The sequence below is a fragment of the Adiantum capillus-veneris genome, chromosome 27 (genome assembly GCF_014529385.1).
Source record: "Adiantum capillus-veneris isolate H3 chromosome 27, ASM1452938v2, whole genome shotgun sequence".
In the NCBI taxonomy this organism is placed as follows: domain Eukaryota; kingdom Viridiplantae; phylum Streptophyta; class Polypodiopsida; order Polypodiales; family Pteridaceae; genus Adiantum; species Adiantum capillus-veneris.
Window position 1 is genome coordinate 35,223,899 of NC_140957.1, and position 27,429 is coordinate 35,251,327.

At 39.3% G+C, this 27,429-nt stretch overlaps 1 pseudogene; it reads right to left on the bottom strand.

Annotated features, from left to right (window-relative positions):
- Positions 1–1,994: 1,994 nt before the first annotated feature.
- On the bottom strand, positions 1,995–25,508 carry LOC147421767 (uncharacterized; annotated as a pseudogene).
- Positions 25,509–27,429: the final 1,921 nt, after the last annotated feature.

Below are 27,429 nucleotides of genomic sequence, written 5' to 3' on the forward strand. Positions count from 1 at the left end.
AAATAACATTTAAGGTAAGTATCAATCAGGCCATTTTTTTATGTTCTTCTAGTCGGTACTCGCTACTTGCAAATGGCTTCTATATTATGAAAGGGCCGTAATAATAAGGTAAATGTTGCACATTGCACATTAGTATTTTGAAACAAAATAAAACAAAAAGGAAGTAAAATAAAAAGACACATTAAAAATCAAAACAAAAGAACATCTAAATGCTTTCAAGTAAGCATAGAAAATAATTAAACAATCTAGTGAAGTGATTTTTTTTAAAAATCCTCAAATGAGAGAATCGTTTATCAATACCTCAGTGTTTGTGTCTGAGCTTAAGCTTAAGCCAATTGAAAATCGAGATTAGCCGGTTGCAAAGGATGGAAAAGGAGAAAAACCCAATAAAATATACTAGAAAATAGTTCTAATATTTTACAAATTTAAAAAATTTTACTAGTATTTTTATTTTGTATTTGTATAAGGTGGAAATTGGCCACTTGGACCAAAAGGATTTTCTCAAAGACTACATCATAAGATCAAACTACTATGAATATTTTGTTTAATGTTTTGATCTCTAAAGTCATTTTCAAGTATGTAGAGAAAGTAAATATTGCATAGCATTTTAAAACAATAGAATGCAAAAAAAAGTAAAGACAGGATGTGAAATGAAAGGTAAGTCTTTATCATGCATTGAAAACTATGAAAGCCCGCCTAACCCAACCCAACACTAAGGGTTTCTTTTAGAAAGCCAAAAATTGTGCTTAAACTTTAGGCTTAATGGCATTCATTTGATGAAGAAAGATGTGGATTCAATTTCGACCAAGAGAGGATTTCAGCTTGGAAAAGTACATGTGCTTGATGCTAGCAAGCGCATTGCCTAAGAATTTAGATTTTTCATTATTTCGAGTTTGTGTGATAGTCTCTTTATCTCGAGTCTTGATTCCTTTGCAAATATAATCAATGAAAAGCCCAAGAATGCAGATTTTGCACATAGCTCTTTGATATAAGAATTTAAAAAGAGGGGGGGGGGGGGGAGAGAGAGAGAGAGAGAGAGAGAGAGAGAGAGAGAGAGAGAGAGAGAGAGAGAGAGAGAGAGAGAGTATGAAGCATTGTGCAACTATTTTTCAACTCAAAGAATATGCAATTGAACTTCATCGACAAAATTTCTAAAACCAAAGTGAAGGCCCGTCTGGGTGACGCTTTTTATCAATTCTACATATTGGCTCATATCCAGGTCTAATTTTACTTCATGTCTCTGAAAGTGGAAAGATGTAGAAATGTCTTCGTATCATCTCCTACCACTATCCATCTAGCACTTATGCATAGGCCCCTTCATACGTGGCTTCCTATTATCTGCTTGTGACATGCCAGATGATGAAATTGCTACTGCATTTGATCCTTGTATGAGCCTCTTGTCCGCCATTTCTAGTTGTGATCACCGATCCAATTCTTATTTACATGGTGTACTATCAGATTATTATTGAATCTTGTGGCAGCACAGAGAGAGTTTCCCAAGCCTATCAACAAACCTAACTGTAGGTGTGGTCCATGTTAGCACCATTTACAATCTATACCATATATAAGGGGGAGGGATTCCGACTTCTCCCACCACCACATGTCAACAAACAATCATTCTGATCAAAGTATCTACAGTGCTCAAGAAACACACATTCAGGCATATTAGCAATGAGCTGAACCAGAGCTCAACAAAATCTAAAATCTGAACAAGTAAAATATCCCCCTCAACCTAACCCGAACTAGTTCCCCAAAATTTGAGGAATTTGAATTCTTTTCTAAGCCAAATGAGCTAGATTTTTTCCCTTTCAATAAATTTTCAATTTTTTTTGATGTGAATAGAAACCAACTTCTACATTAGAACTAAGTTTTAATGTATTTCCTTTACACCCACAGTCCACTACTATGTTTACTCATTACTATAACTCAATGCTTAAGACTACTTTATAGAGTTAAATATCCAACCAAAAGATTGACAAAGCCCAGAAAGACTATCAAAGAGTTACAATCAACGCAACAATAAAGAATAAAGATCACCTGTTGCAATAAATCAAGCACTTTTGAGCCAATCGGAGATGCCTATAGTGGCTCTCAACAACCGACTTTCATAAAATGTTGAAAAATTGAAAATTTAAAACACAGAGATATAGTAAGAAAAATAAGTTTTACATTCATTGCCATGCAAGCCTGAATTTGACATTTTTGGTAGAAAATTGAGATTCATACTTGCTGTTTCCTCAAACTGCAAAAGACTTTTAAAAGAGATGTTTATAAAAGCACAAAGTAGAACTTAATTTAATTGGCTTAAACATGAGAGTAGGGGGATTGAACCTCATTACCATCAATGATGATGGCTACACCAAGCTCTCTTGAGGGAAGAGAGGAGTAAATACTCTTAGCAAAGCCCAATGGTAGATTGTATTTATTCTTCTTATCCCCCTTTAGAATTAGTAAGGTAGATGAAAAAGAAATAATCAAAAGTAGCAAATAAAAGCAATCGATATACATAGCTTGTTTATTGTAGACTCAAGTTTCATATACCTTTGACGCAAATAGATGTTGATGCACCTTAGCACCCCATAACACAATGCTCTCCTCCAACTCTATTTCAATCAACTTTGAAGGACATTCTATTTTGATATTCAAAAGTGCATCCAAGGATTGTAACTCCATTGTGTCACAATTTCGTCTTAATCCTTGTCCGAGCACTAAATACTCTCTCACATATATTAGCATTAGAACATAATTGCACTAGATCAATTTGACAAACAGTCAACATATGAGGATATGAGTCTCTCCATATTGCATTGCAAGCAATTGCAGCTGCACCATCTGGAAGACTAAAACGTATCCAACTAATAGCAGATTGTTGCAGAAACTACCAAATTCACTAATAAAATCATCCTCTTCAATCATAGCAGCAGAATTTATAATCTCTAACGCATTCATTTGACCATAAAAGGAAGCTATTTCTTTTGTCTCTAACTTACCATACTCTTGTAGATCTTTCTCTAATACTAGATGTTGTGCTAAAACTAAAATATCTAGCTTAGCCAAAATGAAATTGTCAGCAAAACGTTCTTGAAGAGAGGTGATAACCTTCTTCGGAAAATACTTGAAACTCTAAAGCACGTACTAGATCCATGCCAAAGATATCTTTCTCTATCTCAATATCAAAAACCGTTTTGCCATGAATAGCTCCTCGCAAGTAAAAGAAAAAACCTTTATTTGGCCCGTATTCTCGCAAAAACATATAACCACTTGCATAAAGAATAAGTTCATTCTTATCAATATCGGGAGGATCAATGTGATACTATTGAATTAAATTGATCTCTTTTTGAATGATTTTAGACATGGTAGTAATCCCGGGGGATTCACTCTATATACAAAATGGGATGTCACCTGCGAGCAAACAACTTTAATAAAACCCCTATATACCACTCACATTAGAGAATATGACCCCCCTTTCTACGCTTATACGACAATCAATGCAGAAAACTATCATACCCCTATCTTACATATAAAATTTAGCTCTCACATGATATGACTGAGTAAAACTAGTCAAAGAGCGTGTAGCATAGTGACTGGCAACATAATAAGGAACCACTTCTATTGATAACTACTAGATGTACCCTCAATGTGTCTTGGTTTGACTTTCAAACTATGTGCCCGTTCAGCCTGCACTCTAGCTACTTGTGCGGTTTTAATCCATCTAAATTAATCCAAAAACGTGGTTATAAAGTTGTGTCAGGTGCTCCATGTAATTTGCATCTATAAAACCTCTTTATAGCTTTCATCGCTCAATAAATGAACTATAATCATAAAACAAGCAATTGATACAAAGCAGTGTTAGTTCTTGCATGTATCTGTGTAGCTATTGACTCACAAGTTCGAGGGAAAACTCTTTTGGGAAGCCATAATTTTGAAACACAAAAACTTCCTCTCATTTTTCTTTTTTCTCAGTTCTCCCCCCCCCCCCCCCCCCCCCCCCCCCAATAAATATGATACCCCCTCCCTTATTTTTTAAGCTTGGGAGATAAATTATTGGGGGCCTGTGCCTAACTTATACGCTTATGTAACTTGTAAAAAAAAACCCTCCCCTGCACTTACGTGGTGTGGTAAGTTTTCCATATTGAATCCCCCGGGGTAGTAATATCTACAAATTATTTTTGAAATAACTTACTGACTATAAATATACCTTTCAGAATGTGTGCTAAGAAAAAAAAGACGACAAACCTTTTCAAATTTAGAAAGATCAATAAAAAGAGTTGGCGCTTTTCCTTTTGTCTCCAATACAATGACATTAAGAGAAGAACAGACCTTGAATATTGCATATGCACAAATTAGCCACCTGACATCAAATGTATGCTCGTATCTCAAGATCGGGCACACCAAATCCTTTTGAGTATTCCTTGACTCGTCAAGCCTCTTGTTAGAGTGATTAAAATGTGTGGCAATCAAATTAACAAGCTTCGCTGATGTTATTGAAATCTCAAAAATCTTTGCAAACAGAAGAGACAACCAAAAAGTTGTCCTATGCATAACACAATGAATAGATGTTGAAAATGAATTTATATATTGGTTATTATTGACGTTTTATATTAAACTTTGTTGAGATAGCCCGTCCATTGTAAAAGCTTCTTATTAAGTTTCACTGGACCAAGGAGTGTGACCATGCTTATGAGTTATTAAAAAGGTCCTTGACAAGTGCCCCAATTCTACGAGTGTTCGATTGGAATGTAATGTTTTATGTGCATATCAATGCATCAAACTTTGCTATTGGGTGTGTTTTAGTTCAACTAGGAGAACATAAATTGGACTACCCCATTAGCTTTGCAAGTCGCCAATTGAATAATGCTGAGAGAAATATTACCTTCTTGCCAACAAGTTTGTTTTTTATGTGGATCATCAAGTATTGTTGTTTCTAGTAAACAAACCATATTCCACGAGAAGAATTACATGATGGTTATTAATTCTTCTTGAGTTGATTCTATCGTTGTGGTGAGACCCAGTAAAAGGAATGTCATGGCTGATCATTTGTCTTGCATACCCAATGGTGAAGCCCCTACTGGAATTGATGATGAATTTCCCGATACTTCCCTTTTCCTAGTTGAGACCCATGCCTAAATGGAGTGAGAAGATTGTAAACTTTTTAGTTAATGGTTTTCCACCCAAGGAGCTTCGTAAGGATATAACTCAAAGCTACTAAAAAAATGTGAACCTTATTCTCTAATTGCACAAACTCTCTACAAGATAGGGCAGGATAATATTCTTAGACATTGTGCTCGTGAGAATGAGTATTTGTACATACTGCAAGAAGCACACATGGACATAGCCAGAGGATATTTTTTAGGAGAACTAATTACTAGAAAGGTGTTGCAATCAGGCTATTGGTGGCCACCTTATTCAAAGATGCATCACTTTTTTCAAAAGTATGTGATGAATGCCAACGTTACAAGACCACACAACAGAAGGATAAGATGCCCTTATATCCTATTAAAGTGACCCAACCATTTAAAAACTAGGGTTTAAACTTTGTAGGCTCAATTAGTCCAGCAACTCATAACACTCAATCTCGATATATTAGTGTTGCAACTGACTATCTCAGGGCATCCACTAGGAAATATGTAAGATAGCACGTGCAAACAAAATAAGAGATTTATAATTAGGTACATGTACAAAAAATGTACTTACATAAAGGGTTTTTTAATTGAGAAAGTAAAAATTTTCATACTTAAGGGCTAGTTTTTTCACAAAAATACATACATAAGGGATACATATAATACTTGAAAATATACAGGTAAGGGATTATTTTAAATACCTCTTATTCACACGTGTTATATGCAATTTTTACATAGTGAGGCGGTCCGGGGCGGGAAACAAGAAGAGCAACCTCTAGACACCCTTCAAGGCTCCCGTGCTGCTCAATGGGGCTGGGGCACAACACAACACAAACAAAAACAACAAACCCACAACCAAATCCCAACTACACAAGGGGCACCACCTAGTTTAAGAGCGAACTAGGACGCAAAAGAAGAGAATCGTTAGAGCAACCCACAAACAAGCAATGAATTTACACTAACCCTAACACCAATGGAACACTCTCACACACTAAAACACGAGAGAGAGAGAGAGAGAGAGAGAGAGAGAGAGAGAGAGAGAGAGAGAGAGAGAGAGAGAGAGAGAGAGAGAGATGGTGTACAACTTAGCTTCAACTTTATATTTTGCACAAAAAGGAACTTAGAGCTTGCGGAATCAAGTGACAAGATTTGGTTATAGCATCACTAGCACATTGTCTTAGGGTTATGGGTGCCCTCTCACCATCCACCCTCTTACAATGGTAGCCAAACAATAGCCAATGAATCACAAGCAACAAAACAACAACCTTCAATGAAACAAGTCACCTTATGAAGCTGAATGAGTTTGCCAAGCCAAATTGGAGGAGAAGCGTGAGCCTTTGGACATGAATTGCACCCAAAACTACCAATTCATTGATGTTGGAGTAGATACAACAATGGTAGGAAGAATATCTTCTACTCGCACTCACTCAAATTAGCTCAAGCTTTTCTATGCACCAAGGTGATGGTGTATAGAAAGCTTACTCTCTCTTTACAACCAAGATAGAACTGGCGTGTGGTACGCTCAATCTAGTGTGCAATGGTATAGTGATGTCTTTTACAAGGAGGAATGGGTTCTATTTATAGGTTTTAGAAGCCTTGATTAGGATTAAGCCTAATCAATTTTATTAGGAAAGATCAAGGATTATGATTTTTTATGCATTTCAAATGAGAATGGGATCTCTCTTTTCTCTTGAGTCACATGGATGTGGGCTCAAGTAAGAGAATTATTGATGTGGTGAAACGAGAGAAACTTCCATGGGAGTGAGTGAATTTGTTTTACTTGTGCGGTTGCCTACTCCATATGTTGATAGTGTGGGTGCATTTTTACAAGAGAAGTTAGTTGTTAGTGGTAATAATCACTAGAATTGTTAGTGATACATTTACAATGGGTAGGATGAGTTGATTTGATGAAGGAAGAGGGGTGAATTAAAAGAGAATCATTGAGATGGTGAAGCTTTGAAGAATCTTGAACTCACCCTTGTGTAGATTGTGGAAAAAATGACCGCTGGTCTTCTTCTTCTTCTTTGCTTCTTTATGCCGCCGCCACGGTTGACCACCACGATGAAAAGAGGATTTTTTGATGAAAAATCCTCAATTTGCAGAAGTTATCATGGTTAAGATGCTGAATTTTAGATATTTTTAGGAGAGGTAAATGAAATTGTAACATAGAAGCAATAGAGAGAGACATGGAGAGGGTGTATGTATGTAGAGGTTCATAAAAGAACTATAGGGATGAGAGAGAAGGGTAATGGTGAAGAGGATGGGAGAAGCCATGGAAATTGCAGGTTTGAGTGAGGGAAGGAGAGGGAGGGATGTGTAAGAGTGAGTAGGTGTGTGGAAGGGTGAGAGAAGACTAAGGGCTACTTGTGAGAAAAGTGGGCAGATTGGGGTCCACTCAAAAAATCATAGCTCACCGCTGGTAGCTCCAAAAATCATGAAAACATTTGAGGTGATTATTCAGAGCGTGGGCTACATTTTATCTTTTGACCACCGCTGTAAATTCAGAGTGGAGATAGGTGCCAAAATTCTCACCAAAAAGCCTATTTTTATGCCTGCAAAAGTCTTTTAGTGGCCCCCTCCTTTGTTGAATTTGTACAATGCATCCAAGAGTGAGCCCCTCCTTTGTCATATTATATTACAAATCATCCAAGTTTCCCTTGACCCATGCATGGAGGAGGATTATTGGTGAATAAAGAAATATATACATGGTGGGACTAGTGTATGGACTATTCATGGACTTTAGCTCAATGAGCACATGGTGTTAGAATAATGAGTAAAAATAATAATAAAAATATGGAGGAGTTATGGATATGGAAAGATATTGGAATCATATGATATGGTCCCTCCTTGAATTATTTTGGGTGAAAAAGGAAAAGGTATGCAAGTAAATAATATAATAAATGTAACCAATGAGTAGAAATCAATTTTTTGTTTTCACGAGGGTGAGGGTGAAAATGTGGGAGTGATTTGTATAAAGAAAAAATATGAGGTTAGAGTATGTACATATTGGCAAAAAACATAATCATGGTGTAAGAGGATGAAAGAAAGTGTACATAGGTTTAATAAAATACACACCTAAGTAGAAATATATAAATAAAATACCAAAATAATTATAAAAAATCCCTATATTTAGGCCATATATACAATGAAATATTTACACACAAAGAGGCCATAATATACTTTTATTTTTTTATTTTTTTGGCTCAACTAGCCCAGTGACTAGCTAGCTGAGGGTTTTTAAGAAGATATGGAAAAAGCCCCCTAACTCACATACGCCTATGTACGGTGAAATGGTAGGGATAACCATAGCGTTTGGGTGAATTTGGTAGGGTGGAGTAACTTACTATGGCAATTATGGAGAGCCAGAAAACGGCTATCATTAGCCCTCCCCCAGGATGATGGTATATTCATGTACCATCATAGAGCATCTTTTCCAAAGAGAGTGCTTCAGAGTCCTTGACGAAATCTTCATTGTTTGGCCCCTCAGAATTTTGGCAGGAGTTACACTCATGCTTCATGTAACAATACTTACATGAGACAGCGGCCTTTGGACAGATCTTTGGTAGAAGGTGACTCAAATAGGGGTTCAAGCGATACCCGTTTACTTTCCTAGAGTGCTCTTTACCATTCAAGTCCATAAGCTAATAGTAACTTGAATTGAAAGCCTTCTTGACTATGTATGGCCCTTGCCATCTTGTTTCAAATTTGGCATCAAAACGATTATCGAGTCGATTGTCATACCTTAGCACAAGATCTCCTTCATTGATGCCTTTGTACTTCAGTTTCTTGTCAAGCTTCTCCTTTGTCTGTGTGGCTTTCCTCTTATAGCACTCGTATGCTGCTTCTCTTTTCCACTCAATCTCAGCTAAGGTGAAGTCGATCCATCCATGCTTCTTGATCATCTTGTGTTGATTTGCCATGAAGTCGCATTTTTGGAATGTTTAGCTCAATTGGCTGTAAAGCCTCTTGACCATAGACCAAGTGAAATGGTGTGAACTCCGTGGCTTCCCTATATGTGGTTCGATACGCCCACAAGGCACCATCCAAGAAGTCATCCCACAACTTTGTCTTGTTTTTCACCATCTTTCTAATGATGCTTCCAATGACACCATTAGCTTTTTCTACCAAACCATTTGATTGGGGATAGTAGGGTGTACTGTGACGATGTAGAATGTGAAGTTCTTCACAGACTTCTGTGAGCAATCCCTTTCTAAACCCTAGACCATTATCAGAAAAAATCTCCAAAGGTGTGCCAAATCTACAACAAATGTGAGTGTAGACGAATTTGCTCACTGTCTTCTCATTTACCTTTGCCACACTTTGTGCTTCCACCCACCTAGTCATATAGTCTACAGCCACTAGAATGTAGAGTTTACCATTTTTTGTCCTAGGCAGAGGACCCATAGCATCAATGCCCCACTTTTCAAAGGGTCCATTTGCAAGCACGATTTGCCTCGGGCCATGCACCAACCTTCTATTTCCATTTATCTAACAATTGTGACAGCTTTTACACCAATGTTGAACATCCACATGCAAGCTTGGCCAAACATACCCAGCAAGCAAAATCTTCTTCACAGTTGATTCTTGGGCAAAATGACCACCACATGCCTCTTCATGCAAACCTTTTAGAATGGCTGGAATTTCCTCGATAGTTGGTACTCTTCTGCACACTTGATCCTTCCCTCTTTGATAGAGGGAGCCTTCTAGGAAGAGATAGAAACTTGCCTTCTTCATGAGTCTCCTCTTCTGAGCCTTCGTGAAGTCTTGTGGAAACTCACCCTCCAAAATGTAGCCAATAATGGGAGCCAATGACTCCAATCCCTAGTATCTCGGTTGCTTGACAGCTGCTGCCACAATGATGACCTGCACTTCTCTCTCAACACATGTAACTGCTTGTTGTGCAAGTAAATCGACATCTTCATTTTGTTTCCTCGGAATATGATATAGTTGCACTTCTTCAAACTGATTAAACATCCTACGAATGGCATGAAATTTTGTCCTTAAGCTTTCATTCTTGCATGCCCAAATGCCTAAAATCTGTTTAACAATGAGAAGTGCATCTCCCTTTACCATGAGACGTTTTATCCCTTGGCCAATGCACATCTTCAAACCATGAAGTAGTGTGTCGTATTCTGCTTCATTGTTGCTAGTTGAACCTAGTAGATTGACCTTCTCTTTCATGACCACCTCTCCACTTGGGTTGAGCAACACTAGCCCTCCCCCTGCTTTCCCTGTGGCTCGTCGAAACGCTCCATCAAAGAACAAGGTAAAAGCATTGGGAATACTTTTTGGTGGTGGCAATGGTAGGGTGCTTACTTGAGGCACCTTAATTTCCTTCTCATGTACCCTATAAGTGAGAATCCCTGCCAATTGTGCATGCACACTATCTTCTACCTTGAAAGAGTATTGGAACTCTTGCAACTCCATAATCCACTTTGAGATCCTAGTACTAAGATTCATTTGAGATGACACCCAAGGGAACAAATTTTCTGCAGTGAGAATTACAAAAGGTTTTGGTAGCAGGTAGGATCTAAACTTTCTCACCGCAAACATGAGAGAAAGCATCATGAGTTCTGCTTCTGTGTAGTCTCTCTCCAAAGCATTCATGATCCTACTAGCAAAGTAGATGGGTCGCATCCTTGTACTGTGGGGATCTTGTTGTAGCAACACAACACCAATTGTTTCCCTTCCAACACTAGAGCTAACAAAGAATGTGTACTCCCAACAAGGAGGCATGAGTGTTGGTAGCTCTGACAAAATGACTTTAATGTTACAAAAATACTCTTCAAGCTCATCAGACCATGCAAATTCTACTTGTTGTGTCAACTTTTGCAAAGGATGAAGCAACTCCGAGGCTAAGTGAATGAATCGTGATATATACTTCACCTTCTGAATGAAAGAGATGACCTCCTTAAGACTCTTTGGTGATGGGAGCTCAATAACAGCCCTTGCCTTTGAAGGATCCACCTCAATGCCTTTATAGGAAACCTTGTGACCGAGCAAGATCACTTCATCCTCACCTATGTGGCACTTGTCGGGGTTGAGTTGACCTCCCATGTCGTAGAGCTTCTTTAAAACTTCTTCTACCCTTTGTAGATGCAATGATTTTGAGCTATAAATGTAGAAATCATCAATGAACACCCTAATTGACTTTCCAAAGAATGCTTGAAACACCATGTTCATGAAACGTTGGAATGTTGCAGGAGCATTTGTCAGACCAAATGGCATGACTCTAAAAGCATAACAACCCCAAGGAGTGATAAAGGTTGTTTTCAATTGATCTTCCAATGCGATACCTATTTGAAAGTAGCCTGAGTAGCCATCACACACAGTGTACTTCTCATGACCAGCTACCTCATTTAGTATCTCATCCTGAAATGGGAGGGGAAAGTGATCTCTTTTTGTTGCCTCATTGAGTGGACGGTAATCCACACACACCCTCCACTTTTCGTTTTTCTTAGGAGTGACAACAACGGGAGAGACCCACTCTGAATTCTCCACTGGATAAATGAAACCTGCTGCTAGAAGCTTTCTTACCTCCTTGAGTAAAGCCTGCTCCTTGATGACTCCTAGCCTTCGTAGCTTCTGAGCCTTAGGTGTGGCCTCTGGCTTCAACTCAATTTTGTGTTGAACAGCATCTACTCCACGCACATCAGTGTAGTCTTTAGCAAAAAGCCTAGTAAATTTCCTTAGCACGCATTTGAACTCCTCTCTTTCATCCTTTGTAAGTGTTGTAGATAGCATACCTTCTAGCATTCTTTCATCTTCCACTTTTTGGTTCTCTTGGGAACCTACCTCCTCCAAACCTTGACAAGAGGTCTCTTGGTTGGTTGGCTTAAACCTTACCCCCATGAATTTGATGGAAGACTCATCTTCAGTAATGCTGCCGCTACTTTCTTCTTCTGAAGTGTTATCGGTCCAACCTTCTTCCGTCTCACTTTGAGATGATTCTTCATGGAGCTCCTCTTGGCGTTGCTCCTTCATGTCAAAGACAACCTTCTTATGATTGTCGTTCCTGCAAATTAGCTTTCCACTCTCCCAATCCTGCAAAGCTCGCATTTTCATTAGCCATGGTCTCCCTAGGATAAATGGGTAACCATTTCCTTTGGTAGACATGACATAGAAATCCACTGCCTTCTTAATGCCAAAGGCCTCCACAAAAACATTTTTACAAATGCCTACGCACCTAGCCTTGCTATTGTTTGCCATCTTGACCTTAATTTCAGGTGTCTCATGGATGTGCATGCCTAGTTTTTGCATGAGCCCCTCTGTCATGATGCAAATTTGTGCACCCCCATCCACTAGACCTTTCCTAACCAATCTCCCTTTTATGTAACAATCTAGCACAGGTGTAATGTCCTCATTCATTTCAGCTTGTGCAATTTTTACAACAGGCACACTCTCTTTTACCTTTCTCCTAGTGCTAACTGCCCTTGTTAAATCCCTCCTAACTTGTGGACATAATGCAAGAAACTGAGGCCATGAGATATCAGGACCCTTACCTCTCATGTCTTCCAACAGGTTGTATGGAGCCATTCCATGTCCAAGAGGGAAGTCTTGGAGGTTGATACGACGTCGAGCCCTCTTAGCCTCCTTGGTCTCCTTTGCCTTCTTTTCTCGTCCATGGTCACTTTGTGATGTAACTCCTTCTTTCTCCTTACCTTTCCCTCGGCCACGCTTAATGCCATTTGCTTCCATGTCAACCTCTCTTGAATTTGTCACCTCTACCACATGCACATTTGGGTCTGGCAAAGGTGGAACTCCTTCCACTCCTTGTGGAGGTGGTCTTGCTCCATTTGGCCTTTGTATAAGCCGTGGTTGCTGACTAGTTCCTTCACCTGCATTCATCACTGTGTAATTCAAGTTAGGTCTCCCTGGCTCCCCATGGGGCCAAGGACAATTATACATCCCATGTCCAGACTCACCGCAATTCCAACATTGCAAGACTCTCCTAGGTCGTGGGTCTCGCTCTTCAGACTTCTTTGCTTGTCCTTTTGGACCTACAACTTGTGCAAGGTGAATTGACAAGCTGCTTAAAGATTCATTTAACTTCTCAATCACTTCCGCTGTTACCTCAGGAAGCTCCTTACATGTTGATGCTTGTGACTTACCTTTGGGTCTAAGACCTTCTATTGGAACCTCCCCCCTTAAGCACTTGAGTTTCCTATATTTCTCAGCAGCCCTAGTTTCAGGTGCATCAAAGGTAGCAGGTGCACCCGCCTCAACTTTTACCTTAAGGTCAGGAAAGAGTCCGGCTATGAACCTCTCCTTCTTTAGAAATTCTGCACCATCACCAGGGTTAGCAACATTTCGTATCCATAGAGCCCAAAGACGTAGAAACTCTTGCTTGTGCAAGTAGTAGTCATCTAAGTCTTTTTGCTTATGAGAAACAATGTCTTGCCATAATTTCTGAGTGTTTTGGGGATCAAAGAAGTATTTCTTGAAACGATTCAAAACTTCCGTGTAATTCCCTTTAACTTCCTCAGGCAAAGAGTCAAACCAAGTGCTAGCATCTTTCCTAAGGACCACCTCAAACATTTCTACACGTTCCTTGATCAGTTACTATCCTCTTGATACGGCAAGACATCTTGAAATTCGCTAGAAATAATCCTGCACCTCTCCATGCTCTCCAAAGAAAGAGGATATCCAACATTTGGCGTTGTCTCTCCATTGAATTGATTTTCAAAGTGACGCGTTTTTGTTTTTTCTTTCTTTAAAAGATTTACACAATAATATTTTTCTAAATTGCAATCTATTCTACAACAAAATAAAAATATTCACATCAAATGACCTATGATAATCAATAAGAGGTAGAATGACAGGGTTTGGTGACGCGAGAATTTCTCCTACTCTTTGGGCACCAAACATGAATACCATACGTTGTTGAAAATGGATTTTTCTACTAATTGCAATGTTTACTCTAATGTGTGGAGTGAAATGAAAGGGAAAAACTTGTATTCCTGGGCCATTATCCATGGTCTATGCATGACCTAATTCTTAAAACAAAACAAAAATATAGTCGTCCAAACTAAGGTCGTACCTAATGAGAGGCAAAATAAAAGGATTTACTGATGCGTTTATCTCTACCAACCTAAGAGGACCTAAAATTCTACGAATTACTCGCTGAAATTGCAACTTAGTACTAACAATTATGTGTACCTTTTGCCTTGCAATGGGAATGAAGGGAACATACAAATTCTCGTGATTTATGCAAGCTACTTGATTATGCTAAAGGTTGAGCCTTCACAAAACATACACAAGTCTGTTCCTTAGTGGGGGCACCAAAATTGAGGCGGTGCGGGGCGAGAAACAAGAAGAGCAACCTCTAGACACCCTTCAAGGCTCCCGTGCTACTCAATGGGGCTGGGGCACAACACAACACAAACCAAAACAACAAACTCACAACCAAATCCCAACTACACAAGGGGCACCACCTAGTTTAAGAGCGAACTAGGACGCAAAAGAGGAGAATCGTTAGAGCAACCCACAAACAAGCAATGAATTTATACTAACCCTAACACCAATGGAACACTCTCACACACTAAAACACGAGAGAGAGAGAGAGAGAGAGAGAGAGAGAGAGAGAGAGAGAGAGAGAGAGAGAGAGATGGTGTACAACTTAGCTTCAACTTTATATTTTGCACAAAAAGGAACTTAGAGCTTGCGGAATCAAGTGACAAGATTTGGTTATAGCATCACTAGCACATTGTCTTAGGGTTATGGGAGCCCTCTCACCATCCACCCTCTTACAATGGTAGCCAAACAATAGCCAATGAATCACAAGCAACAACACAACAACCTTCAATGAAACAAGTCACCTTATGAAGCTGAATGAGTTTGCCAAGCCAAATTGGAGGAGAAGCGTGAGCTTTTGGACATGAATTGCACCCAAAACTACCAATTCATTGATGTTGGAGTAGATACAACAATGGTAGGAAGAATATCTTCTACTCGCACTCACTCAAATTAGCTCAAGCTTTTCTATGCACCAAGGTGATGGTGTATAGAAAGCTTATGCTCTCTTTACAACCAAGATAGAACTGGCGTGTGGTACGCTCAATCTAGTGTGCAATGGTATAGTGATGTCTTTTACAAGGAAGAATGGGTTCTATTTATAGGTTTTAGAAGCCTTGATTAGGATTAAGCCTAATCAATTTTATTAGGAAAGATCAAGGATTATGATTTTTTATGAATTTCAAATGAGAATGGGGTCTCTCTTTTCTCTTGAGTCACATGGATGTGGGCTCAAGTAAGAGAATTATTGATGTGGTGAAACGAGAGAAACTTCCATGGGAGTGAGTGAATTTGTTTTACTTGTGCGGTTGCCTACTCCATATGTTGATAGTGTGGGTGCATTTTTACAAGAGAAGTTAGTTGTTAGTGGTAATAATCACTAGAATTGTTAGTGATACATTTACAATGGGTAGGATGAGTTGATTTGATGAAGGAAGAGGGGTGAATTGAAAGAGAATCATTGAGATGGTGAAGCTTTGAAGAAGCTTGAACTCACCCTTGTGTAGATTGTGGAAAAAATGACCGCTGGTCTTCTTCTTCTTCTTCGCTTCTTTACGCCGGCGCCACGGTTGACCACCACGATGAAAAGAGGATTTGTTGATGAAAAATCCTCAATTTGCAGAAGTTATCATGGTTAAGATGCTGAATTTTAGATATTTTTAGGAGAGGTAAATGAAATTGTAACATAGAAGCAATAGAGAGAGACATGGAGAGGGTGTATGTATGTAGAGGTTCATAAAAGAACTATAGGGATGAGAGAGAAGGGTAATGGTGAAGAGGGTGGGAGAAGCCATGGAAATTGTAGGTTTGAGTGAGGGAAGGAGAGGGAGGGATGTGTAAGAGTGAGTAGGTGTGTGGAAGGGTGAGAGAAGACTAAGGGCTACTTGTGAGAAAAGTGGGCAGACTGAGGTCCACTCAAAAAATCATAGCTCACCGCTGGTAGCTCCAAAAATCATGAAAACATTTGAGGTGATTATTCAGAGCGTGGGCTACATTTTATCTTTTGACCACCGCTATAAATTCAGAGTGGAGATAGGTGCCAAAATTCTCACCAAAAAGCCTGTTTTTATGCCTGCAAAAGTCTTTTAGTGGCCCCCTCCTTTGTTGAATTTGTACAATGCATCCAAGAGTGAGCCCCTCCTTTGTCATATTATAATACAAATCATCTAAGTTTCCCTTGACCCATGCATGGAGGAGGATTATTGGTGAATAAAGAAATATATACATGGTGGGACTAGTGTATGGACTATTCATGGACTTTAGCTCAATGAGCACATGGTGTTAGAATAATGAGTAAAAATAATAATAAAAATATGGAGGAGTTATGGATATGGAAAGATATTGGAATCATATGATATGGTCCCTCCTTGAATTATTTTGGGTGAAAGAGGAAAAGGTATGCAAGTAAATAATATAATAAACGTAACCAATGAGTAGAAATCAATTTTTTGTTTTCACGAGGGTGAGGGTGAAAATGTGGGAGTGATTTGTATAAAGAAAAAATATGAGGTTAGAGTATGTACATATTGGCAAAAAATATAATCATGGTGTAAGAGGATGAAAGAAAGTGTACATAGGTTTAATAAAACACACACCTAAGTAGAAATATATAAATAAAATACCAAAATAATTTTAAAAAATCCCTATATTTAGGCCATATATACAATGAAATATTTACACACAAAGAGGCCATAATATACTTTTATTTTTTTATTTTTTTGGCTCAACTAGCCCAGTGACTAGCTAGCTGAGGGTTTTTAAGAAGATATGGGAAAATCCCCCTAACTCACACACGCCTATGTACAGTGAAATGGTAGGGATAGCCATAGCGTTTAGGTGAATTTGGTAGGGTGGAGTAACTTACTATGGCAATTATGGAGAGCCGAAAAACGGCTATCAATAGTGGACTCCCCTTGGCTGCTCCCCTTGGCTGACTATGTGACAAAGTGGGCAGAAGCTAAGGCAACACGCAAGACTAATGGAAGGTCAACCATTAAGTTTTCCTTTGAGAACATTATTACACGATTTGGTTGTCCCTTTGAAATTGTGAGTGACAATAGTAATTATTTTATAAATGAAGTGATAAAGGAACTCACGACAAGCTTCATGATATCCCACCATAAGTCGACACCTTATTATCCATAAGCAAATGGCCAAGCTGAGAGTGCTAACAAGACTTTAATTTCTATCTTGACCAAGACGGTAGAGACTCATCTCATATTTTGGAACTTGAAGCTAACATCAGCTCTATGGGCTTATCGTACTGCTTACAAAGTGGTTATTAATTGTACACCATTCAAGATGGTATATGGCCAAGAAGTAGTTATGCCATGGGACTTTGTCATTCCTAGTCTTTGCGTAGCTTCACAAGAATGCTGGTATGGTAACCCTTTAGTTCAGCATTTATATATCCTTGAGAGGTTAGATGAAGAGAGGCAATTGGCTGTGAAAAATTCTCTTGTGGAGAAAGATAGGCGAAAGAAATGGTTTGATTTTCATTTAAAAGAACAAGGATATCAAGGTTGGGGATAAAGTTCTTATGTATGCAGTGCGTAATAAGAAGAAAAAGTTAAAATATGTGGGAAAATGACCATATAAGTATTCGAAATCACCCCACAAGGTACCATTCATGTGGAAACTCTTAATGGAGTGGAAACAATTGGATTCCTCAATGGGAGTAAATTTAAAAGGTACTATGATCCTTTAGGACAAGAGGAGCTATGTGCCATTCATCAGAAGAAGGCAACCAGTATTAGGCACCAACGAGAGGCCAAACTTGGAGTTACACATGCATTTCAAGTTGAATTAGAGGACGGTTTGTTAGATTACGATCCACCTCTATGACACCCCATCGAGTTAAATGGCACCCATGGGAAAGTGCTATATAACCCTTTATTGGACACAGGAGCTAAACATAATCTATTATCCTATGGAGTGTGGTGTCATTTAGGAAATCCGCCTTTATCCAAGAGTATCATCCAAGTCATGGTTATTAACAAGAAGAAAACTACAGTTTTTGGAATCTTGCACACTTCTTCCAGCTATGACAATGGGTTTGTGGCTCAAATCTTTTTGGTCATGCATGCAGGTGCTACGAAGGGAACATAAACGTGGGACATAAGTGGATGTCTTCACCCAATTGTACTATCAACATGGGAACTAGGAGTATCACGACACTGTTACCATATACATGTGGTAGTGATGTGTGTGGACACACTAGGACCGCCGGGGTATTTTTCCCTCTTTAGGAGGTTTTTTCCCCCGAGCATTGTATATACGCCCATCACTCTAGGGCTATCTATCTTTCCATTGCACACTAAGGAACACACTCTCTATTGTGTGCCTTGAGCTTCCTTCATCTTCTCCAAGCTGTGCACGTTTCTCTCCAACCCTAATTCCAACAATTGGTATCAGAGCAGGTTGCATCCTCCCTGGCTTAGTCATCAGCTGCTCCAGCACACGCCTGCTCACTTTCTCTGATTTCAGTGAGTTTTGGCAAGCGTCCACAGGTCAACAAATATTTTCCGATTGCTCATAGAGCTCAGTCTGCTCAAATTTCTAATTCGGGCTCATTTCGGCCTCCGTTTCCACTATAGAGAGGTCTGCACAGGCAATTTTGTCATTTTGTGCAGAATTTTTGTCAGTGCCATTTTTTTCATAACAAGTGCCCTACAGTCTTCTAAGGTCTGTGCTATATAACATGTGTTGTTCCCGCTTTGTTTCTCCTATTTTCGGGCAGTTTTCACATCAGGTGCAGTATTTGCCATGGCTGACAACACCATAGATGTGTTCAAGATGTTTGTTGTTGAGGACAGGTTGGATGGGGATAGCTATCCTATGTGGGCTTATATGATGCAACATGTTCTTGTGTGAAAGGGCATCTCGAACATTGTGTAGGGCATTGATGTATGTCATGGTTATGAGGATGCAGGCAATGTTGAGGATGTTGCAGGTCTTGCTGCAAGGATTGCTGTTATTAGAGTTGTTTTTCCTACGACAGAACAAGCTCATTGGGATGTAAAGGACACGCAAGAACATGCATTGATTGTGTTGTCTGTGAAGCATATCATTGTTCCTCACATTTGTTCAGCAAAATCTGCAAAACAAGCTTGGAATATTTTGGCTGTGGTCTTTATGCAAGCTGCAATGAGGTTAAAATTGCTTTGCTTCGTAAAGAGCTGGAGTCAAAGATTATGCATGAGGAAGATGATATGGACACTTTTCTTTTTTGTGTCAAGGATATCAATGAGCAACTTATTTCTGCACGTGAAGTCATTTGAGACAGTTTCCATGTGCAGACTGTTCTTGATGCCTTACCAAATTCTTACCAGACTTTTGCTAGTACTTGGAGACTTATGACCCAAGGAAATCATGAATTTGTCAAGTTTGATACATTATGTACATTGTTGTTGCAAGAGTCACTTTCTAGAAAAAACAGGACTAGGCAGCGTGCAGTTGAATAGGCTTTTATTGTTTCTCAAAGAAAGGGTGGTAACAACAATGCAGCCACTTCTTATGGTTCTGCTATGAGTGGAAAAAATTATCTTCCTAATGTTTCTGCTGGCAGCAATTTGTCTGGAAACTCTGGTGATAAGGGAAAAAAGAAGATGGTTTGTCATTATTGTAAAGCAAATGGTCACTTGATCAAGCAGTGTCCTAAGTTGAAGGCCAAAGAGGCTAAGAAGAAAGAGGGTGGCTCCACTGCAAATGTTGGTTCCACTACAAATGCAGCCATTGTTGAATCTTCTGTGAAAGGAGACTGTGATGCTGATGTTGATGTAGAACGGGCTTTCAGCGTAGAGTGACTTACAATTCTACTCTCCATGATGCATGCTTGTCAATTGCTGTAGATTCACATGTGTGGTATTTCGATAGTGGTGCTACAAATCTCATTACCTCACCGTGAATTATTCACTTTTCTCGAGTTTTTCCCTCATGGAAATTCAATCACTTGTGCCAACAATGCCTCTTATCCGGTTCAGGGAGTTGGAAAGATTGTGCTTACTGCTACAAATGGCAGTTCTTTCACACTTGTTGATGCACTTTATGTACCTGGGATCAAGAAGAATCTCTTTTCTGTATACGCACTTGCTAGACTTGGACTTGTAGTCAAATTTGTGGATGAGAGATGTACAGTTCTCATGATCTCAGTTTTGGTGCCGAAATTGTTGCATCTGGCCTTTTGTGCCGCGGGCTGTATAAGCTCACTTTGTATGACAAGTATGGATAAAATTTTGCAAGTGCAGTTGCAGATTCAAGGGCTATTTCAGATGCAAAGTTTTGGCATGCACATTTTGGTCATCCAAATTTTGTCAGTTTGCTACGTTTGCAGAAATTTGATATGGTTGCTTCTTTGCCGCCTCTTGAAGCACCTATCAAACATGTTGGTGAAGGCTGTATTTTGGGTAAAATACAGTGTTCTAAGGTTCCAAAGGATGGTTCAGTTCGGGCCACATGCAGGTTGTAGCTTGCTTGTGCATAGTGATGTTTGTGAATAATTATAAAAAAAACACTCTTGTTCCCAACGAGATCTCCAAAAGATGAGAGAGCCCAAGAACTCAAAACAACAAACCTTGTATTATCAAAAAGTTATTTGTTCAAAAAGGACTGCTTGCACACCGTATTTACAAAGTATTTTCTTCACACAAAGAACTCGATGTGGTGAAAGTAGGGGAGGTTTTTTGGGATACTAAAGTCCCCCCACTCTTTTGCATTAACCCTCAGAAGGAGATTCCTTTTTTAAACCATCACAGAGGAGGCTAGAATATTGCAGTAGAAATAGGATATGGTTAACCTAGAAACTTCCGGGTCAAAAACAAGAGAGAGAATGACGTGCTCTACCATGTAGATTAAGTTTGGGTGTTGTAGTGAGAGGAAGCACTTGGAAAGCAACACAAAAGAGATGAAGGAGCCTTACAGTGGATGGAATATGGATGCTTGCTTTAGAATCTTGAAGCTTTATGCTTCCAGATCTACTGCCATCACACTTAAGTACTGTGTTCACTTTAAACCATCTTAAAAAATACTAACAAAGTCCACCCCAACCACAATACTAGTTACCAGTCGTCATGGTGAGATGTTGGCGGCTTTAAGTTGCACCTTCCTCTTCTTTTGCACTTGAAGTCTTTTGGTTGGAGCGTCCTTTCACCCTCCTTGGCGGTCTTCAACTTGCAACACCCTCCCTGTGATAGTGTTGTCTTTTCAAACTTGCAGAGATCCTCAATAGTAACACTTTTCTCTCTTGTAGTCCCCGGGCGTCTACTAGGAAATATATAAGATTAGCACGTGTGAGAAAAATATGGGATTTATAATTAGGTACATATATAGAAAAATGTACTTACATAAAGGGTTTTTTAATTGAGAAAGTGAAAATTTTCATACATAAGGCTAGTTGTTTTTACAAAAAATGCATACATAAGGGGTACATATAATACTTGAAAATATACAAGTAAGGGATTATTTAAATACCTCTTGTTTTCACGTGCTACATAGTGGACTCCTCACGCTTGCAGTCTATAGTCTCCTACTTGCTTATATTCAACCAGTATTTATAATATGCAATCAGCTCCTGAAGGCCTCCCAGTTGCCGTCACTTTTCCTTTCATCGCTTGGTCTAGATTTTGCATTTGGCATCCTGAGGTAGTGCTGCTTCCCTCTAGCCTTTCCGGCTCTCTAGATCTGCAGTCATCCCACATGCAATCTTAAGTGGAGTCCTCCTCTTCACTATTTTCCTTATGACCCCTAGTGGCCTTGCTCATGACCAGATCCTGAAGACCCCCCTTCTCTCCACCACTTGATCCTTGAAGTTGCATGTCCTCCTCTCTCAAGATCCCATAGCTCCCTCCCCTTTTTAGGTGTTGTGATTGTCTCTCTCTCTCTCTCTCTCTCTCTCTCTCTCTCTCTCTCTCTCTCTCTCTCTCTCTCTCTCTCTCTCTCTCTCTCTCTCTCTCTCAAACACGCCCACCTCGCTCATACTATGGCAAGACGTGAGCCCCAACCCTCCTTCTCTGTGATTTCTTTAGGCTCCTACAGTGCGTGCTCTGGTCTCTTTCTCCCACTCTTTTTTCTTGCTCGGCCTCTATAGTGTGTGCAAGCTTTAAGCCCCCCGTGCCCTTCTATAACCATATTCAAGTGGGTGCCTTGAGAAGGATCCTGGCATGGCCTCCATGCTGAGCATGGCGCCGCCTTCCCTCTCTAGCTCCCAGGAAACGTGCACACCATCCCCTCAGCACTATCTCACACGGGCATGGGCAGGAGGGGATCAATGGCCCACGCCTATTTCCCAGAGAGGGTGCATCATGGGCCATCCGATGTTGCAGCGCATCCAAATTTACCAATTTGCTTGAATCTACTAAAGTGGCCCAAATTTACACAGCAATGGGTTCATCATAAGGGAATCCCTTCTCCCAATGCTTTCAACAAGCACGCACATGTGAGGTGGTTAAGGTGATAGCCTTGCAAAGGTGATGTTCTCGGTTTGATTCCGGGGGAGGAGAGTGGGGGGGAGGGGGTGCCTGAATAGACAAGTTTTGATGCACCCAAATTTACCTATTTTCACAAATGTACTCAAACCGCATCAGATGGCTCAGATCGCACCCCATCCCCAAAATGGGCGTGGGCCATTGATCCCCTCCTGCCCATGCCCATGTGAGATAGTGAGGAGGACGCCATCCCTAGTGCAATCATCATATTTTTGACCACCTTAAAAGAAAATTCAGCTAGGAGTGAGTTCCTGCCAATAATCTTCCCAACCCCCCTTTGCCAACCATTACTAAGCCCTCTCTTTCGGTTGACCTGTAGGATATTAAACTAGAGGGTACAACTCACACCTCTTGTGATCAGCTAACCTTGAGGAAGCCCCAAAGTTGACATTATAGTGGAAGGAATGCTACCCACAAGTCATCCCAATGAAATTTCATCCGGTTTGCTTCTATCACAAGTACATAGTAAGGAACGGAAAGGCAGAAAACTTTCATAAGCGCTGATATTTACAAAAAAACTTGGAGTTGGATCATAGATACACAACTCATTCCCTCCTTTTGACGGATTATTCACGGCTCTAATCCTTGATGCCTGATGTCGGCTACGCCAGGAGGCTATTTACATGTGTTATCACACTATATATACAATATTTACAATCTGTTTTCCCAATTCATCAACATGTATTCTATCAAAAGTTCAAAGACATGATGCATTTTCTCATAAAAAAGGTTGTCTTTGGAGATGTTATAGGCCATGTATGTGCGATTGAGTTTCAAAAGAGAGGTCTTTCTCATGCACATATATTGTTGATTTTAGCATCTGAGTACAAATCAATGGAAGAGTCCCACTATGATAAGTTTGTCTGCGCTAAGCTCCCAAACAAAGAGCTATTTCCATAGTTGCATCATGTGATTAGTCATTGCAATATTCATGGACCATGTAATATTCATTACAATATTCATGGACCATGTGGTCCCTTGAATTCAATGCTCCATGTATGGATGATTAAAAATGTAGGTTTAAATATCCACATAAATTGATCCTATCTATAAATGTGGATGAAAGTGGATATCCTACGTATACGAGACGAGATAATGGAAGTTTTGTTCAATTAAGAGATTGCAAGCTAGACAATAGATGGGTTGCTCCATACAACCCATTTTTATCATTGAGATATATAAAGCACACATCAATGTTGAGATTTATTCAATCATTTTTGCTGTAAAATATTTGTACAAGTATGTCTATAAGGGCCATGATCAAGCCACTGAGGTGCTCCAGGATCATGAAGGTGTTTTATATGAAATTAAGAGCTATCTTGATGCACAATATGTTTATACATCTGATTCTATTTTGAGAATTTTCATAGTGCAACACACAATTCCAATGATGAGCACTGCTAAACCAATCCAACAAATACCCTACCCAATGAATCCTAAGTATGCAAAGATTATTCAGGAAGAACTCAAAAAGCTTATCAAATGTGGATTCATATACCCTATTGACCACTCAAAATGGGTGTCTCCAATAGTTATTGTGTCAAAAAAAAGGGAAACTCAAAGTGTGTGTGGATCTCAAGAAGGTTAATGCTGCCACTAGGAGAGTACATTACCCCTTGCCATATTCGAAACATGTGCTTGAGAGAGTTGTAGGAAAGGAAGCTTATATATTTTTTAGGTGGGTACTCTGGTTACAATCAAATCACGATTGTGCTAGAGGACCAAGCTAAAACCACTTTTATAACTTAACTCAAAGTGTTCGCATTTTGTGTTATGGATTTTGGCTTAACCACTGTCCCTGCTACATTCCAAAGATTAATAAACACTGCTTTTATAGAATATTTAAGGGAGTTTTGTGAAGCTTTTTTAGGTGACCTTTGTGTTTATTCTTCGTGGAAATCACATCTATCATGTTTACGAAAAGTGTTTGAAAGGTGGAGATTGTATTGCATCTCATTAAACCCTTTGAATGCCAATCTTGGGTTAGACATGGAGTCATTTTAGAACATACAGTGTCCAAGAATGGGATCTGCACAGATGAGAGAAAAATTAAAACCATTTTCAATTTGCCACCACCTACAAACTATAAAAGGAGTTTAAAGGTTCATAGGCCATGTTTTTTTAAAAGTGTTGAAACACCATTCCTTGACTCTGTCATGGTCTAACACCCATAAAAAAAAAAATCAATTAGTTTTGAAAGATCGAAATAATTTATTTCCAGCTCATCAAGGATGGCATTAAAGATAGATCTAGTGGTTCCATCACTTACCCAAACTATGTGATAAAATCTATATGTGGGAATGCAATCATCAATGAGGTAGGACAAATAGATAATTAAGTGTCCATGCTTAATAATATCATTAGACTTATCAATCAAGACACCAAAGAAAGGACTTCTAGACACTTTTTTCAAAGTGGAGTCCATGAGACACTTATCAATACAATAAACCATCTCCACAAAAGCCTTTCATCATTATACAAGGATGTGGAATATGGAACTCGACAATCTTGCAAAAGAAAATCATGTCAAGAAATCCAAAAAATGCATATTTCTTCTTTGACATATGATAGGCAACCCTAAAAAGAGTAAAGAGAGACTAGTCTTTGAAGTTCTTTGCCTTCTTCATGTTGTTTGAATGTTATCCATTCCTTCTAATAGGAAAGCGTCCATCGCATTCACATGACAGTCAGTTTGACAATAAGCTTTTAAGTTACTACCCTTAAAATTAAATGAACCATCTCTTGAATAGGCACTATGGTGATGAGGATATTTTAAGCAAAACTTACAATACAATTTAGCTTCTTCTTTGTTGTATACGAGCCAATCACACTTTTGTAGCCAAAAATATTGGCAAGAAGCACATGCCTCAATCCTTCGTTCCAATTCTAACATACTGCTAAATACAATGAAGAAATTTCATCAGTAGAAACTGTCTTTGGTAAATTAGATAAATCTCCTTTCATTGAAGAAGCATCTTTTGTCATTTATTATTATCTTTTTCACCCCATTTATTACCCTTTTTGGAATTATTTAAGCCCATTTAAATAGGCTATAACAACCACATCGACACAAAAAAAACTAGTTTAGGTTTACAAAAGCCTAAATCTTCAAGCACGACGATTTTCAATTTTATGAAAGTAATATGTAGCAAGCGGAAAAACTAGGGACATGTTTACTAGATTTACTAACTCATGAATCAAGGTGGGTTGCCCAAGAATAAGTTGCGACAAGATTTGTACTATTTACTACTTAAGTTCTTTTCAAAAATGATGTTTTTATTTTCTCTCTTTTTATCTTTTCTAAGAAGCTTGGAAAGGCAGTCCGTACGGTACGATGCCTCGCAACTACACACCCTTTTGCTGTACCCTGTCCTTGTCCAATTTCAATGAATAGAAGCCTCGGAGCTCTTGAGTCTCTTCCTTTTCAAAGTAGTAGCAAGCCTTGGCCCTCAAAGGCTCAACCCTCAAGTCTCCATGCTCACAAAAAGGCTAGCCATTGTGCGGCACAAGGCTCGGAGCTCAAGAAAACATCGGATTTGAATTTCAAAAACTAGTCACAATTCACTAGTTTGTTGTGCATGTGCTATTACCGAATTGGACTTGTAACATGGAAAGTAGCGGAATTAAATAACTATAGTGATCATTTTTAACAGAATTATTGAAGAGAATAGGGAGAAGACTTTGTGGGATGGTAGTCTAAGCTCACTTTCCTAACTTATTGCAGATTTAGTGAGAACCATGATTAAATTGTCAATCCATGGGACGAAGCTGACTTGACTAGTGCTGTTTGGAGGTGATAACAACATACAAGTGCCCACCCAGTTAAGGTGCCCGTTGGGTCAGCCGGCCAAAGTTTTGATGTGGTCACATTATTTTTCCGATGTTTAATACATCAAACCCTGTAAAAGCCTAATGTCAATCGTCTATGTCAAGTCTGAGTTAAAGATGTAATTTTTCCAATGATGTATGTAAAGGTCCATAAGAAGATGGCCGCGGCCACTTTAGAAAGCCCTAGGTATATAATACACTAAGGTTAGTGGGAAAGGGAGATCATTTTTTGAAGATAAGGGACTATTGAGTTACGCACAGAGAGCTACCTCTTTGCTCCAACTTGTAATCATCGCTTCTGTGGCTACGGTAATCCAAATTCAGTTTTGTTTCTTGCATTGTGTTCCTCTTACTCTGCTCTTCCATTCAAGTGTAAGCATTCAAGATTCGGTGAAGGTTTCAGACGCATCCATTTAGGCCTTAAATCGCTGTTTTGAGTGTTTATATGCGTATTTTATGTTGTTTTGACCCTAGGAGAGGCTTTAGGGACCTAAAAACGACCCTTTAGGATCATTCATTTACTGTTTATGCGTACTGTGGGACGATCGTGATCGTTGTACCTTCCGAGAATGCTGTGACAGTGATAGGATATGTTCCTGATAGTCCCTTGTAGCTTCCCTTCAAGTTTCGTGCAATTCTGATATGATTTGCATGGTGAGTGGACGTGATGATTGTAGAGCTGTGTAGAAGGACATAGGCAGATTACTTGGATTTAGTGCAATCGATTTGCTTGTAGAGTTAGTAGTTGCATCTCTTTGAGTTCACTTCATTAGGATTGACACCCTAGTGAGTTTCCATGCCTCATCCGAGTCGCTTCCCCTATATCGATATTTTATGTTGATTCTTGAGAGCTATGCTATGGACGTCCGTCGCGGCGACCCGCAAACATTGGGGCCACTGCCGGGGAATGAATCTTAGGTGATGAGTAACCGAGTGCGTATTCAAAGTTTTCTTATTGTTCCAAAAGATCATTTCCATTCCATTTA